We start from the raw sequence: 18,673 nt of genomic DNA, 5'->3' as shown, positions 1-18,673 counted from the left end.
AGCTCCTCTTTGCTTTACCCTTCAGTGGTTTCTCATTGCCTGGATTTCTGCTGTCCCTGCTATGCTTATCAATGCATGAGATTGATGCATTTCATATCTAGGTCTTTGATGTGTGTGTGCACACTCATGGACACACACACTCCAATACCTGCATTAGCCTTCCTGAATGCCCAGAGACAGGCCACTGTAGCTGGATTCATTTCTCCAGTCTCTGACTTTTTCCCTTTTTCAGGTTCTTCCCATCATTGTGCAGTCAAGCTGTTCTGTTCTGTTCTTCACACTCTTTGTGCCTAACCAGTGAAACCCCAAATAAGGCATTGTTCTCTTACCCTGTTCTTTTACTTACAATCTGTAGGACTCTCTCCTAAGTGCTATCCATCTCATTTCTCTTTGTTCTGTGCTGTTGACCTCTATTAAAGTTTCACATTCTTTCCTTCATTTTCTATAAACCTCTGAATGACCCTCTGCATGGTAGGTAAGACAACTTTTCACTTTTCCTGAAACTCTTGGGAAGGGAAAGAACTGCCTTCTTGTCAGAACTCTAACAGGAAGACAGAGATGATAATCAAAATATTTAGCAACCAGTACAAAAGAGATGCTGGCCAATCAGAATACTCTCTAGCCACAGTGCTGGTGGCCCCCTGCTGTGCTGGGCACTAACCCTTTCTTTGAGGAATTGCTGGAAGGTCCAGGATATTCTTTAAATTTTTTTAACGTTTTGTTTATTTTTGAGAGAGAGAGAGAAAGAGAGACACCGAGCATGAGCCAGAGAGGGGAAGAAAAGGAGGGAGACACAGAATCTGAAGCAGGCTCCAGGCTGTCAGCACAGAGCCCAATGCAAGGCTCGAAGTCATGAACTGGGAGATCATGACCTGAGCTAAAGTCGGATGCTTAACCAACTGAGCCACCCAGGTGTCCCCGCTCCAGGGAATTCTAAGGAGACTGAAACACCCAGGGCTACAAGCAGTACTTGAAGCCCAGTCAGCCAGCATGGCAATCTTCCATTATTTGTACACGTGGTATAGCTGTACCTGTGTGTGCCAGCTTCATATCAGATCTGAAGGAAGACTATCTCCCTCCTAACAGAAACCCTATGTTGATTTCCTGTTTCTCAACTTTAAACCAGCTTGTCTATATTCTATAAATTATTAATAAAAATTATGCCACAGGTTTTGTTTTTTATAAATCATCTTTTTCTTATTTGAGGAAATTTTCGGGTTAAAGGTTATTTTTCTAATTTATTCAACAAATACTTAAATTTGCCAAGCACTGAAGATATGGCAGTGAACACAAAAAGACAAATTCTTGCCTGCATGGAGCTAATATTCTAACCCAGGATTTTAATATAAAAATTTAATCGTCAGAATTGTTTTTATAAAAAAATGCATGTGTGCTCACTTCAGCAGCACATATACTAAAATTAGAGTGATACAGAGAAGATAAGCATAGCCCATGCACAAGGAGGACAGGCAAATTCGTGTAGTGTTGCATATTTTTACTGAAAACAAACTGAGGGTTGATGGGGGTGGGCAAGAGGGGAAAATGGGTGATGGGCAAGGAGGAGGGTACTTGTTGAGATGAGCACTGGGTGTTGTATAGAAACCAACTTGACAATAAATTATATTAAATAAATAAACAAATGAACGTCATATACATTTAATTGTACATTTAGTGCCAAGCTTTCTACATGCCAAAATTTGCTTCACTGAATATGACATGCATGATATGCATGTACGTGTGTTAAATTTGCACATGTACACAGGAAAAAAAACCAGAAATGCTATGTCCTGAAAAGAAAAAAGCAATGACCCCTTACATGGAAATGATTAAATACTGTTTGCAAAGAAAAAAAAAGTATATATACAATATACTTAGATATAAATGCAGTATTATAAGTTCCTAAGTCAATTCCGTAGTATTCCATAATCCATACCAGCAAGTGCAAGGCAAAGGGGAGATTACTGTGAAAGAGGTGGCACAAAGGCCTTGGGAATATTTGCTCATTCCTCTCTATCTTGAGGCCAACTTTCTGCTAAGAATCTGAACTTTCTTTAGCAGTGGGAGGAGTCCTATCACTTTGGTTTCCCCCAGGTAGAGAGTCAAAACCCAGGTTGGAGACTAGGCTTCTGGCTGTACTCTTTCAGGAACACTCTAAAAGGCAACATGGAGAGAAAGGACTTTGAGTGAGAGAGCTTGTTAAGTGTCCCAAAGGTTTAGTTTCGGATTTCATGTGCTGTTTTGGCAGATGAGAGTGAATCTATCCTAAAAACAGTGTCTCATTGTTACCACAATAAGCACGCTCTTTTGCAAGGAACCTGATGGGGTGCCTGGCTGTTAAGTGCTAGGAGATTAGGTATCTTATGCACTAAATTGACTAGTTAGATAAATATAGAATTCTCAGTTTTCAGAGTATGTATATTTTTAAAAAATATTTAATGAAAGAAGTCAGCATGAGAGATGGTATTTCCCCCCAAATACTGAATAGAGTGAAACCACAAGGTCATAAAAATAAACCCATCTGAATCTTCTGCCAGTTTTTCAGAGGTGAGTGGGAGAATGTTAGAGAAACTAGAGAAACAATGAATGAGTTACAGATGGGATAAATATAACAGTTTCTGGAGGTGATCATGTCTTGCCATCTCTACTCATTGAATCTCATCATGTCAGTCATGATTGACTGCTTCAGTCTAAAGATGGAAGCCAGAATCCTGGGAATTGTGCTTATGGTGCAAATGCAATCCCCTCTCTTCGTCAGCATATCTGTTACTATACACACACACACACACACACACACACACACACACACGCAGGCAAATCTTTCTCAAGGCCTGAGTTTAGGAAATAAAATACAAAGTTCCACTTTAAAAACTTGGAAAACACCACCTGAAATTCAGAGTTGTATGGACAATGAAAAATTGCCTATTTTAGAGGCGCCTGGATGCTTCAGTCAGTTGAGCATCCACCTCTTGATTCTGGCTCAGGTCATGATCCAAAGGTTGCGGCATGGAGCCCCTCATCAGACTTCATGCTGAGCAGGGAGTCTGCTTAGGATTCTCTTTTGCTCTCTCCTCTCTCTCTCTCTCTCCCTCCCTCTGTCCCTCCGCCCCTTTGCCCTGCTCATATGCGTGCTCTCTCTCAAATAAAGTTTTTAAAAAAGCCTATTTTAGTAACTTTTGAGAGTGCATGAACTTTATATTTATGTGTTCAGAAGAGTACATGGAAAATATGATGAGAATAAGTAACAGGTCAATGGTTCTAACACCAGCACCAACAAGGAACTTTCTATATAATGTCTATGAATTTTCCCCATCAGATGGTTCCAAAAGTCTATAGAGGGCTCACAGAAGCAAAATCCTCTGGAGCCTTAGCGATAACACAGACTTTCATAGTTTGGTGCCATTTCTATCTCTAACCAAGCACATAACACTTACAGCCAGGCCCAGTATTACAGAAGAAGCTCTTGTGAAAATCACATAAAGAGGTCTTGAGAACACTAGGCTTGGAAGGTAGTTTGTGATCAAGTAACAAAGTTGAGTCTGTGATTTATATTTTTATTTTTAATTAATTAATCTTTCATTCACTTAGTTTGGTTGGACATTTGGTTATACATTGGGTATAACTACCTACCTCCTCATAACTCTGATTACAAAGGAAAACGCCCCCACTGCAGCCCGATGTGCTATCCCATTATCCCATCATTCGGTTTTAGAAGCTCCACACATGAGCCTCTAGGCAAGATGCCAAAGCACTCACCTAACACACATATTCTCCAAAACAAATATAAAGTAAAGCAAACAAACAAATGGAATGAAGGAAAGAAGAAAGAGTCTTTTTCTTTTGAGTGACTTTTGCTATCTTCAGTCAATTTTTTGTTAGATTTCGCTTCTTTCCTTCCAAGACACGTGAAACCTTGGCAGCTCTGTGTCGAACGTTTGTCAGGCAATGTGGCCCCAATCATACAGGTACTGTATAAACCAAACCGCAGTCACTACCGTTAACACAACAAGCTTATTTGCCTATGGTCTAGAGATTTGGACCTGACTATATTATTAAATTTTACTTGTATGTAAAGGAAAATTTTAAAACCATAGCGTTATTCTGTTATTTGAGATCCCATATAGGATACATATCCATATTTATATATGTGATCTCATATAATCTCTATCATGTCAGTTTTAGAGTGATCAATGTGATCTTTCTCCTTCAAACCTTCCTGCCAACTTAATGGAAAATGCACTATTTTATCACCAAAAATTTTCTTAAAAAACCACATGCAAATTTTTCAGTAGGATCTCATATCTTAGGTTGACTAAACTTAAGAATTTTGATTCATTTTCTTCTTATTTACTTCAGTTTGACCCAGCTGATAGCCATGTTTATGCCAACTCTCCCTAGGAAAACAAAAGTAGAGTAACAGTTGTTAATCCTAGCATTTTGTAGTCCATGTTCCAAATAAAAGTTATGTGAATATGGTATTTGTTCTATTTCCCTAAGTATAATAATAGGAACAATTTTAAATGACTGCTTCAACAGTTTTAAGAAAAAATTAATTTCAAAAAGTTAGATCTCCGAGTTTCTAGCAGTTAAACTTTATCAGCTTTTAAAAATGATGCTTTTTTTCCCTCAGGCAGTTGCACTTCCTTTTGTGGCACTAAAGGATACAAAGTATAATTAAAATGGTTTTTTTACTGGTATTATCGAAATTGATTTCAACATGACTTACTGGTATTTTCAAACTAAAGAAGATTTAATCATGCTTGCTTCATGTTTGGCTCAATCTTTCTTTCTTTTTTTTTCCATTTAAATCTGAAGCAGATACGTGTATACTGCTACTGTGTGGAATTCAAGATTCCATTTAGCAAACAACTTGAAATGTGATACTCTGGCATTTACTAATAATAACTGTTCAAAACCATTCTGGTTGATTTAGGATTAGATTAAGTTAGAGCATTCATTATTATCTCATATATATATATGTATATATATATATATGCTGGTTCATACTAAGGAGTGTGAGGGGGCAAGTAATAAAAGGAATTGTGCTTCTTTCTGCTCATTCAAAATACTGCAAAAATATCATCTTGTATTAAGAAACATTTTAATATAAAACTACTAGATAATTAGGAGGGATATGTGGCAGTAAAGATATTTTAGCTCTTACATTTTTTATCACATTGGGGCTATTTTTTTTCTTTTCCACTTTTATTATTAACCTTTTTATAGAAAATTGGCTTACCAAGAATTTATGAATTAATAAGTCTATTATAATGATGAATGATAATTACCATTTAAATCCTAACTCATTCATCAGCTTGTTCACTGCATGTCAGGTGACACAGGAGTGTATGATTACTTATCTGGTGAGTATTATTCAACTGATTGTTATACTTCCTTGAACTTTAGAGCCTCATACCATATTTTTAAAGTATGATCAAATGCAGTTAAGTACTTTGACGAAGAAATCACCAACTGTGCTATAAATAACAGAAGAAAGATTGACTTCAATGTTTTTAGAAGATTGTTCTTAAATTCAAATGACAAATGTAGATTATCCAGTTGGGTCAAATGAAAAGTTCATATATAGACAGTTTCAAGGGCTACCAGATTGGTAACACTATAGTAGCTAATCTAGTCACCATGCAACATTCAAGTGAAAACGTTTAGCCACCTGAAGTTTTCATTAATAGAATCAAAGCAGTAGAGAATTTCCAAGTTCACCCATCACACACGGTTTTCACCCACTGAGTGGTAGTCAATCATGGTATTTTGAAATTACAAACATTTTGTTAATATGTATATTATCCCCAGTCTTTGCTCTCTCTGTGACAGTGCACGGATGTTTAAAGCATGTGAATAGATCCTAGCTCTTCCACGTCAGGTTCAAATTAAACTTCCCGTGAGAATAGCACAGAAACTGAAAAGAAGATAGGATTTGGGCTTCTTAAGTTGATTTTGCCTCTTCCTGAAAGCCTCCTATAACAAGAGAGAATGTCTAGTGATATTAGCAATTGTGTGCTCACCAAACAAGGATGTGTTAAATTAAAATCTATAATTTCTGTACTAAAGATCAGAACACCTTTAAAACACACACTTTTACAAGCCCAGCAATCATGCTAGACACTGAGAATATTCCCATCACTGTCTTCACTAAAAATGCCTTCTCCATAGGATTATTTTTTGTCTATTTCACAACGTAAAACTTTCTATAATCAGAATGAATGTTTTTGTACACATTCTCCCACTTCAAAGCCATTCAAACCTTAAATTTAACCAAAAAGGGAAAAAAAAAAGACATTGATTAAACAGCATGCCTCAAGCAGTGGTTCCCAGATGTCCCCATACATCAGAATCTCTGGAGACCTCATGAACTGCACGGCCCACTCCCTAGAGTTCCCGATATGGTTGGTCTTGGAGAGACCTCGATAATGTGCACCTTTAATGAATTTCCAGCTTTGTTAGTTTTCTATTGCTACTATAACAAGTCACCACAAATTTAGTGACTTAAAACAACACAAGTTTATCATCTTATAGGTCTGGAGGTCAGAAGTCTGAAACTGGGCCTTAAAGGGCTAAAATCGAAGTTCCAGCAGAGGTGCTTTGGGGGAAATCCATTTCCTTAACTTTTCCATCTCCTAAAAGCCATGTATATTCCTGGGCTTAAGGCCTCTTGCTCCATCTTCAAAGACAGCAGTGCTTCCAGCATTTCTGACTTCTGCTTCAATCCTTTCATATGCTTCTCCAGCTGCCACCCCCATTCTTATAATGATACGCACGATGACATTGGGGCCACCAGGATAATCCAAGCTATTGTCCTCATTTCAACATTTTCAACATCTTCAAAGTCCCTTATGACATGGAAAACAACATTCACAAATTCTCAGGATTAGGACATCTTTGAAGAGGGCGCATTTCCAGGTGGTACAGATCAACATATATCAGGTGGTATTAATACTGCCAGGCTTTGAGAACCACTGAATTAAATGACGGAAAAACTAACGAACAATATGTGTTCTGTTTCATAGCAAAATAAGGAATAACCAAAATAGTTTTGGATAAATTTTACAATTCAGTGGTATTTCTACTAAATTTATGTAAGTCAAGCTTTGCCTGCTCATCAACATCACTGGGGAATATAAAAGGCCAACAAACAACCTCCTCTCCAAAGCCCAGGCCACTCCCAGATAAAGTAACAGAATTACTGAGGATGTGATACAGTCATCAGTACTTTTTATAGTTCTACCATCGATTCCATTGTGCAGTCCATGACTGAGATCTACAGACATATGTACATCCAGAGCAGAAACTTCAAAGGGTCCAGATATAGGGTTCCCAAAGTCAGTTATTGCTGTGGAATGTATGTAAAATTAAGAAATTTGTTTTTCATTTTGAAACTGCCAACTATACAACATTTAAGGTAAGGAATATCTCCATATTTTAATCTTACTTGAGATCCACACTTAGCCTGTTTTTAGCCTGTGTGGTAAGCACAGCAGGTATTTTTAGTCTCCTTTTTTAAAGATGAGAACAATGAGGTTCAGCAAGATGCGACTGCACAGTTAATAAATCACTTCATTCAAATTTGATCTCGAACATTCTGTACCCAAAGTCTTTCGATAATATACTGACATAAAAAATTAAAAAATATATTTTTTGTAACAAATAACATCCAGTCATACGTGAGTATAAGACAATACAGGGTGGGTGGAAAGTGGAGAGATGGAGACAGACAAGTTTATGTTGTTTTTAAAATACCACAGCCAAACAAAACCCATTTCCAAGCCAGATTCAGACCACCTGCTGCCAGTTTGCTACACTGAAGTACAGTAAGTTTTCCACTTTAAATGGTGGTTTCCCAGCTCTTTACTCTTCAATGCTTTATTAATGTTTTCCACATACAGCTTTAAACCTTTGGGGTGTAATTGACAGTAATTGCCTCCTTGAATTTGCTCCTTCTTCTCCTTCCTAAATTCACAGATCTGGTACAAAAGAACATAGTGTTACCGGAACTATCTGTCAGCTCTCCAACAGCAGCCAGTCATGGCAATGCCACTACAAAGCCTGTTTTTTTTTCCCCAGAATTGAATTTACTTCTTAAAACTAGAAGTTCATAGAAGATTTTATGATTTGCCAGGCCTCAAACTAGGACCAGACCTAATATGTTGCTTCTTTCCACTACACATATTTACTCAACGAATTTAGTGTGCCTGACTAGAATCATTTTTCCATACATATTATAGCAACAGTGGGCTCTTTAGTACCAACTAAATGAAGCTTGAAAAACTGTTATATGAAAGCCAAGTGTTACAAAGGTAGAGCTAAAGGCAGGCCTGATTTTCCTTGTGTGGCTGGTGAAACAAGTCTCAGTTGTTTGTAGTGACAGCATACATTAGAACAGTGGGGTGGCAGGATTTACTGTTCTGCCTGCAGATTTAGCCCAGAAAAAATGCCCAGGAAAAAAAGCCAGTAGGCTTACAACCTCCATAATGAGGAGTTTTCTCTAATTTTTCATAGATTTATTTTTACATACTGTATTATTCATAAAAATATGTGTTGTATGCTTACAATGTGCTCAGTACTACACAGTTCCTGATTTCCTTTTTTTCAACATGTATATACAGAGAAGGAAGTAAGTCAAACATTTCAAGTCAATGGCGTAAAACTCCTATCCTCACATTGTTTACGGGGGTGGGGGGGTGTTTGCTGCATTCTAGCTATGACCAATTAATCAAAACATATCTTTTAAAAAGTTACAACAGCAAACAAAAGTTGTCTGGACACAAGAGTGCAAAGGGAAAAATTCGGAGGTTTTATCTTGCAATGAATTGGATGACCAATAACTCTTTTTGGAGATTACTTTTGGCCTTCTGTGAATCCATCCTGCACATCTTCCCCAGACCAATATTCCTGCAATACCTTCATTATGTCATGAAGGATGAAAGCTTTAGGCTTCCCAGTTCCCAACCCATCATTTCATATCCCCTGTTTTAGTCCTGAGGCCATCTCTGTAATCTGTTCCCACTAAATATTGAGAAAAATTTTCCTGTTATTCCTCAACACACTCTGTTGATTTTAAGCCAATTATGTTCCAGCCGGTCTTCTTTTCCACAAACGAGTTAGGCTCCATCCTATCTCACTGCTTTCATTCCCATGATCCCACCTCCACCCCCTAGGTTTAAATGCTACACCCTCATTTCCTCCAAACTCTGTACATCTGGTATCCTTTATGAAGGTATTGATGTAACTTATTTCTGAAGTCCCACAACATTAATATCTGCAATTCAGAACTTACTTGAAACTTGTTTCAGATTTATATTAGGTCCTTCTCAACTCCTAAAAATCAGAGACCTTTTCTTCTTCTCTATTCCTCACATATATTCTTCACATGAAGCATGGCACAGAGCATATCAGAACTATTCATGTGTATTGTTGTGTAATTCTGTGATCCTTTTACTATGCATACATACATATACTCTGAGAATTCTCCGTTATGTACATACAACTCAGTGCTCTCGAATCAGATAACCAACATCTCCATTACTATGCAGTTATTCCCTAGAATTCTTACCCTTACTCCCAATTTCACATCCTTTAAATGCCCTCTTTTTTCCAGGATAAAGTAACTGTGATTCTATTATTTTCTCTTTAAGAGACTTCTTGCTCAGTTCAGAAAATTTCTAGATTTACTGATGGTTCTTAAATCTTTTAGTTTAGGGACTACCTTGATGCCAGAGTTAACTTTCCAAACAGGTATCCAAATGTACCAACCCTCTCATTACTGACCCCCTCTCAACTTTACAACTGTGTTTCCTAGATCTTTACATATGCTGTGGACTTTTGCAAAATGTCCTTTACCCTGTGATTCATCTGATAAACTCTGGAGTCAGTCCTTGACACCTCCTGGCAGAGATCATCTCTATATTCCTTGGTCCTTTGACATATTTCACATCTTGCATTTAACAAAATTGCCGTATAATAATTTATGTACTCATCCATCTACTGTCCTATACTATCAACTCTCTGTGATAGAGAAGGAGACACTTAACAAAAATCAAAAGCCAGTGGAGAATTTTTCTCTACAGATTGAAAGCAGAAAGAATGGTTTAGGTAGTGGAGAAGATGCAGAAAAATCTGATATCCATGAGTATCCTATGAAAATACGATATTAAAATGGACAGGAAATGGAACTACTTTATTTGGCTTATGTCAAGAATGTGAGAAAAAAATTGGAAAACAAATGGGGATTTGAGAATGATGAAGATTAAGGATTTTGCTGCTAAATAGAAACAGACAGGCAGGGCTCTTGGCTCCGAATAGCAGCCAGGCCTCATTAGAGAAGTTTGGACCCTGTCAATGAGGGCTGGATGGTAGCCTACTTCCCTGAAACTATTTGCTTATTTAGGGGATTTAGGCACAATGTACCCAAGACCTTAAAATATCAGTTCAGAAAGAAAGTATATGCTATTCCTGAAAACAATCTAAAGTTTTAGAGTCTGTTCACAAGTAAGCATGGGATGGAATGTGAGTGGCAGTGATCATTAGAAGGGACAGAAGTTGTCATACGACACACATATCTACTCAATGCATATTGACTGAGTGTCCAGAGTATGTCAGGTCCTAAGCAAGGTGACAGGGATGAGTTTACAAAGATGCCTCTAACTGAAACTTTTCTGTCAATAAACTCTCAGTGTAGCAAAAGAAACATGAAAACAACTTGTTTCCATACTGTAGAACACATGAATAAGTTAGAATGGTAGAGGAAAAGGAAAAAAAAAAAAAGAGGAGCGAGGTCAACTAGCCCAAGAGCAGGAATTTGCTGAGATGGGAATGTGGCATAGGTACAGTGTATTATGGATTTAAAAAAAAACAGTGAGCTGGAACCTGGGGGTGAGTTAAAACAACAACAACAATGTAGTGGTTAATTAGGCCTTTAGACTTTAACAGGATTCTTATAATTAAATGTTTACTTCTTTCCTGTTATAAATGTTCTGGAGGTGCCTGGGTGGCCCAATCAGTTAAGCAACAAACTGCAGCTCCGGTCATGGTCATGGTCTCACATTCGTGAGTTCAAGCCCTGCATTGGGCTCTCTGCTATCAGCACAGAGCCCACTTCAGATCCTCTGTCCCTTTCTCTGCTCTCCCCTGCTTGTGCGTTCTTTCTCTCTCTCTCTCTCTCTCTCTCTCTCTCTCTCTCTCTCTCTCTCTTAAAAATAAGTAAACATTAAAAAATGTTGTGAAAACTCATCTCCAATTTCCAGGTCCTAAATCCTACTAATATGAATTTAAAAAGAAAGAGTCCTTACGGAAACCAAGTGTAAACCATGTGTTGAAGAGGGAAAAAGACTCTTCAATTACATAATTTATTAACACATTAAAAACACCTGGTGAATTTACCTACTGAAAAAATATCATGACTTTACCCTTAACTCTCTTTGTTTCAGGAGCTAAAGAGAAGGGCTTTTGTTAGCATCTATTTATATTTGCGAATGACACAGCAGCCGGATACTACCAGAGTAAGTAGTTTCATGAGGAAATACAAATAACAAGTTTCCTGAGTCCACTAGAAGCTAGAAACTGCCAAAGCACATAACTAGCAGTAAAGCAAAAAATTAAACCCTTTGGGCATCTATGATAATTCAAAGATTCATTCACTCATTCATAAACTTTCATTTAATTCAACAATAATTAACTTTGTAAAGAGTTAATAATTAAAGAAACTGGAAATCTTAACTGAGATACTTAAAATATAGTTCAACGAATATTAGTTGCTGCTGCTAACCCATGCTCCCACCAACTGCTGATCCATTCTGTAGACTATAGACTTAATTTTTAGAGCTGTCAATCTGACATTTTATCACCAATCATATAGAGGATGTTGACCACTAAAAAAAAAAAAAAAAAAAAAAAAACAACTTTCCTTCCATTACATTTGTTCATTTACCTAGAATTATTTCCATGACATATGGTGTTTCCCCTCAAATACAGAATTAATATGATCGTGGGACAAAGAAAATTAACATACATGGAAAACTGACATATTAAAGGAGAAAATGTTGACAGTTACTAGATAAGCACCCCTTTACTACATCCAATATGTTTTTATGTAAGACCTAAAAGCTTAGGAAGGAATATGGATTTTCAAGCTAAAAAAAAAGTGTCAGGGATGGGAGGAACCAGAAAATGTCTGCAAGGAAAGTTGTTACTAATAACTTTTATGAGTTCCCCTTTTGCTGTATCATATCTACTACAGGTTTAACAGCTCATAAACTGAAGCCAACTTTCTGAATGATCATTTAATTCTTGAAAAGTAACCATAAACTAAGGAAGAAAAAATACTGAGATATTAATCCTGGCAGCAGGCAGCAATTCTAGGCCCAAAAGCTTAATGGGGCTGAGCTGAATGGGACATAACAAGATGACTATCCTAACAAAATACAGTCTGTACCCTCCGATGGATGAGGAATGTTCCTTTCCCATTCGTGTTTGAACATGGGAGAACATAAAGTGCCAGTTAAACTGAGTAATGTTGCATAACTAAATTACAGGGTTTTTGTTCAGTTCTCCAGTAGAGTATAAAAGGCCTCAAACCCGGGAGTATGGTTTTAATCAAGGGTCTAAATAAGCAGTTCCTCATAGTTCTGCAATATCTTAAGTTGATAGAAATGTTGTCTTTAGAATCCTCACCCCCATGAAGAAAGCTTTACTAATAAAAATCTACATACACATAAACGTTATAAAAGCAAAGTGGGCATATACTTGGCTTTTTGACGTGTACTCTTAATTTTATGAAATAGCTTTTGAAGAAATGTGGAAAAGGAATTAATTTGCAATTTGATATTAAGCATTTACTTCTAATTTTTGTAAATGCGGATATTTAACTGCTACTATACTGGCATAATACTTGTGTTTTGAATGGAACTAAACAATTTATATGATGTATGATATAGCCTTGGAGAGCTTTTATTTGTTTTATTGGGTAATTTGTATTCAGTATGGAGGAGGTGATCTAAAGCTTTGCATTTAGTGATTGCACAGGAGGTTCAGGCACATGGAAAATTCTACACTTTATTTCATTGGGGTGAATCTACCATGACCCGGAAGGCTCACCTATAGATAAGATGGTTTGGCCTCAATAACACTTTGAATCTTTACACTCTCTGGGGTTTTGCACACTCCTTTAGACACAGGTCTTTGTCATTAATGAGAGTCGCATGAGTGGATCCCTGAATGGCACTTTGGAGAACCGTGGGACAAGTTTTTAACAAGCTGACCCTTCTGGCTATAACATGAAAGGGAACCCTGTGTGTAAGATAGTGTGCGAATAAAAGACAGAGGTAATTTGCACTGCTGAAGAAATAATTATTAGTTCCACATTGCTTTCCATGCGGTAGGTGGGCAAGAACAGAGTATGTTCAAGTTTAGTAAATTCCTGTTTATTTTTCTTGCTGATAATGTATAATTTTTTTCTAAAATTTGAAAGATATCTTCAGCCTATTAAGCTGTTACAGGAAGGAACATCAACAGATTTTTCTTTTGTTCATATTGACTGCCTACTTTAGAAAAGCTATGATGCTATTATGCTGACAAATTCTCTGTGTCTCTGTCTTACCAAAGATACCCTCTCTACAAATGGGAGTGAGCAGGAAGTGAGAGTAGGGGGCCAAGAGACAAAATTATCCATTTGCCTCATATATACCATCTTGTTTTATACTGTATGACAGCTCTCTGTTTTCATATATTTGATATCTGAGATTCTAAGATAAAATGATTCTTCCAATATCCCAGAATTAGTAACAGGCAAAGCAGGGGCTGAATGATGCTCTTTTGGTAAATCTTGTTACACTTGCCATCACACTACACTGCCTGACTCCTCTACTGTCACATACTCTTCTAAATAACAATTTGATATTTTTGCAATATCTAGAATAAAATTTAACTTTATTATACATTCAGAAACTACACAGTCATCAAGTAGAAAGTGTAAAAAATAATATTTTAGGTATTTCAGATTAAAATACAGATCAGGATTTACCCCTCAAATTTATCATTATGTTTATTAAAAGTTTTGCTTATTGCACAAAGGATCTTCAAGAATAGGTGGTTGTAGGGGCTCCTGGGTGGCTCAGTCGGCTAAGCATCTGACTTTGGCTCAGGTCATTATCTCACGGTTTGTGGGTTTGAGCCCCACATCATGCTCTGTGCTGACAGCTCAGAGCCTGGAGCCTGCTTTGGATTCTGTATCTCCCTCTCTGTCCCTTCCCGACTCATGCTCGTTCTCACTCCTTCTCAAAAATAAATAAACATTAAAAAAATTTAAAATTAAGTGGCCATGTTAGTTTCTCATGTAACCCAATTCATATTGTAGAAGCAAAATTCATTTTTCTTTTTTCTTTTAAAAAATAGACTTCTGAAAAAAATAACTACACTTATTAATATTTTAAATAAAATATGGCTGAGTAATCAAAATCTTAAACTTCATAAATTATTTAAAAAATACAAATAAAACCAAAGTTGTAATATTCTCCCTTCCCTTTATATCTCCTTATTCCTGTAAATTTATTCAGTGGAGTGAGCTCTTATTCTGTTCCTAGGATGAAAAGAACAGAACTCAAACTACTGGTCAGAGAGAAAGAAAGGCATGAAGTTACCAAAAATACTCTATTTGGCTGGCTCTCTGGTGTTGGCAAACAATTAAAGCTTGACCTTTCTCCTGGGAGCCCTTTTTGGATGCTTTAAAGACCCGTGTCCAGGCTGGGCTTCTCTTTCCAGTAAAATCAACACCTGAGGGAATACATCTCTCTGCATCTGAGGGACTCTTCCTCCCACTGGACCAAGGACATAAATATAACCTTGATAAACTCTATACACCTGCCCAGAATCCTGGCTTATCTCAGAGGACCTAGGTGGCTCAGTCAGTTAAGCATCCTACTGTTGGTTTCAGCTGAAAATCATCAGTTCGTGAGTTCAAGCCTTGCATCTGGCTCAGCACCAACAGTGTGCAGCCTGTTTGTGATTTTTCCTCTCCCCTTCTCTCTCTCAAAATAAAACTTAAAAAAAAAAGTCACCTTGGCTTGCTCTCTTATGTGACTCCTGACTACTTCACAGAGCCACCTTTTCTCCAGTACCCAGCCAATTACTCAAACTTGTGAATTCTCAGGAAGGAATCAGATTCCAATACACTTAATCTTCCAACAGCACAGGACACAACTTGGGATTGCCCATGTGTACTACAGAAGCTTATTTTACAAGACTGGAAATGAGGAGAAGGTATCCCAGCCCGATCTCACTTAGAAAATGTGTCCAATACATAGCAGCTTCCTCCAAAAATCAAAATCCTTTTAACAATCCTTTCTCTACCTATCCTCTTAAATTTTTAATTTTTTAAAATTTCTATGTGTTGAGAGTTAGGAGTTATCTACCCAGGTCTTGGAAACCTACTTTTTGCAAATACTGCAGAGTAATTGGACTTCTATCTCACTGGCATTTATTATTTTAAAACATTGGCCTCAATTTCCTCTTTAATAACTTGTTACACATATAATATTCACTGCTTTTAAGAGTGTAGTGAAATGTGCTTCTCAAAAGTTACCAACATAAATTTAAATTGGAAAATTTAAAAAAAAATTGGCAGTGTAATATATGCATTTTTAATGGCCATATTCTTTGACTTTGTAATTCCATTTCGGAGAATCTATTTTAAGCACATAATCATGAGTACATAAAAAATCTTCACATAAAAGCTAGCTTGAAAATATAGCAGAAATAACCTGAATGGAAACAGTAAGTAAATGATTAAATAAGGTAACAGAAACTCAAGTAATGGATTATTACACAGGGAGTACAATGTTTTTGAAGTTTATACAATAATATGATAAAGCAATGATAATTCAATGGAAAATATAAGAGTTAGGATATAAAATTATATATATATAGGTACATACTATACCTATAGTATAATAATAATCAGGTTAAAATGTTTTTAAAAGGACTCTTCAAATATCTGTGCATATATTTTTCAAAGTACAGGAATGTACCAAGGCATTAGTGACTATCAACAGATGTTAGGACATTAGGAAAGTTTTTCTCTCCTACTATTATTCAAAAATTTTAATGTACTAAGTTTATATTTCTTTTAAAATGCTAAGAACAATAGAAAAATATGAAAAGCATTAAAATTGAAAATAACAACCATGACACATTTCATCCCAAAAGATTTATTCCTTTCACTTTTCCATATTGAAATTGATCTTAAACCTCATATACTTTGCAATCAAAATGTCTCTGACCCATCTTCTCTTTTCTGGGCTCCTGGCCACTATTCTAATTTATGTCGCTTCCTCCTTACACTTCAACCATTGTACCAGGTTCTTCACTGATCTCCATGATCATTTCTCTGACCTCAATTCAAATCCTTTCTACATTATGACTTAAAAGGCAGATTACTTACCATAACTGAGCAATGTAATTCTATAGTTTTCTGAGAGGCATACAAAGTACGTGGCACATAGTAGCTTTTCAACAAATGGAAGCTCTCATAATTTCAATTGTGTCATTCTTTGGTCCTTCACTTTTAACACTGCTACACTGTGAACTGCCACACAACCACTTGCGCAGTAGGATTTCAAACACTTCTTCCGGTCCATACCCCAGTACTCCATCCTCAGGTTCATCCAAGACGGGCTACTTCCTGCTTCTTTAACTCTCCCCCTTGTTTTTCCACATGGGCACCATCACTGACTTTATTCCCACATTTCCATTTATCCCTTTACCCTCCGTTTCTCCCTGACTGTTTTCTTTCTGAAAATCCTTAGCTTATTTGTAAACTTTCTGGACTCCACAACCAAATTAGATTGCTATCTTCTATAAAACTCCAAAATGTTGCCTAATATCCTCAATGATATATAACCTTCAGTTCACCATTCTGGTTGGAAAGCTCTGATATTCACAGTTTAGCTTAAAAAGCAAACGTTTTGGAGACTGTGCCTGACTACCCATTTTAAAGTAGGCTCTAGGCCCGTGGTAGTTACTCGGCTTTCTCCCTTTATTCTCCCATTATTCTCCCAATATATTTTTTTACTTCTTAAGAACAGAACTTCATTCCTCAAAAGGTGCTAGTAATGTGTCTTTTAAACAATAAATGCCCAATAAATGTGTAAATTGTACAACAATCTGAAAAATTAATCATTAACTAAACCTACTAAGGAAGATCCTGATTGGAAACTTGTTACTAAAATCCCTCAATTACCCTCTCCATATTAACATATACACAGAGATCATACCCACACTCACATGCACTCACGCCTATTCACTCACACACACACACACACACACACACACACACACACCCTCTGGTTCTTGGTTCCTGCCATAATTTACGTAATGTTCAGTGAGCAGGTATCGAAGACACCAATTATAGGAAACCTTGGAAATGCTTTACCTGGGGCTCCCAGGAGTCATGAACTGTTGTACTGCTGATGTACAGAAATGACCATTGGAAGAAACAGTGATGTGAAATGTTAAGGGTAAACCTTTGAGAACAATAATGCATTCAGTGTAGTTTACCTGATAGTATAGGTTAGTAAAGTCTTACAGGAAATCCAAACTACTGCAAAGTGAGGGGGAAAAAACCTCAAATTCAAAATATGAAGGAAAACAATCAGGCAGATATACAAACTACACTTTTCTCACCTGCAATTTTCTTGTTTATTTTACATTTCTAGGAAACATGTTTGAGATTTTTAAATTTTTTCTGTGAGAGATAGAAAAAGAAAACCACATAACAATTTTAATTAAAAAGTAAACCATAAAATAAAGAAATAGTTATGTCTTTTTTAAAATTAATTAAGAATAAGCTGGAAAAATCTGTTTTCCACAGTTATAATATTCCATCCTCAAATATTTTCAAAAATGCTCTGAGTAATGGAGATGTTCAGCCCTTCCTGGCTCCTCACCACAGCCAACTGGTGTTCTCCAAACCCTTGGACCCTTGTTATCTCTCTTCTTTTACTATCTCCATCCTCTGCTGCCCTTTATAGATTTTCCCATCAGCACTTAAGCATGTTCAGTATTTCTCAATATAATCAAAACCCTTCTACTGACCCATTTATCTTGTCTTCCAATTTCTCTCTCTCTTTCCCACTAACCATGAAATTATCACAAAATAATTTATACCCACTTTCTCCAGTGTTCTCACCTCTCACTCACTCGACCATCTTTAACTTGAAATACATTATTTAATATTTCTACAATAACCTCTGAGGTAGATCAAGTAATAACCAACCCTCCCCCCCCCACTAGATGTTCAGGTCCTAATCCTAGAGTCCATGAATATGTTACCTTGGATGGTAAGAGGGTCTTTAAATAAACTGTTTTAAGATTTGGATAGTAACCTGTTTTGCTCAAGTGAGCCAGATGATGTAATCACAAGTATTCTCCTAAAAGAAGGCAGAAGGAGGAACCATCATAGGACAGTAGCAGGAGACAGGATAATGTAAGTAAGAGACTGGAGTGATGTGAAGAAGTGTCATGAATCAAGAAATGCAGCTAGTCTCTTAGATGCTAGAGAAGACAAGGAGATAGATTCTCCCCCTAGAACCTTCAGAAGCAATCAGGCCCACTGACATCTTAGCTTTAAACCACTGAAATAGATTTTGACTTCTGGTCTCCAAAAATGTAA

The 18,673-nt window shown here is 36.8% G+C and overlaps 1 non-coding gene across 1 annotated transcript; it reads left to right on the top strand.

Moving 5' to 3' along the window:
- The first annotated feature begins 1,390 nt into the window (after window positions 1-1,390).
- On the top strand, window positions 1,391-1,497 carry LOC115286111. The gene has a single exon (XR_003905869.1). It is a non-coding gene; the product is annotated as a U6 spliceosomal RNA (small nuclear RNA).
- Window positions 1,498-18,673: the final 17,176 nt, after the last annotated feature.

This window comes from Suricata suricatta, chromosome 2 (genome assembly GCF_006229205.1).
Source record: "Suricata suricatta isolate VVHF042 chromosome 2, meerkat_22Aug2017_6uvM2_HiC, whole genome shotgun sequence".
NCBI lineage: Eukaryota > Metazoa > Chordata > Mammalia > Carnivora > Herpestidae > Suricata > Suricata suricatta.
This window is presented reverse-complemented; position numbering and strand designations above follow the sequence as displayed.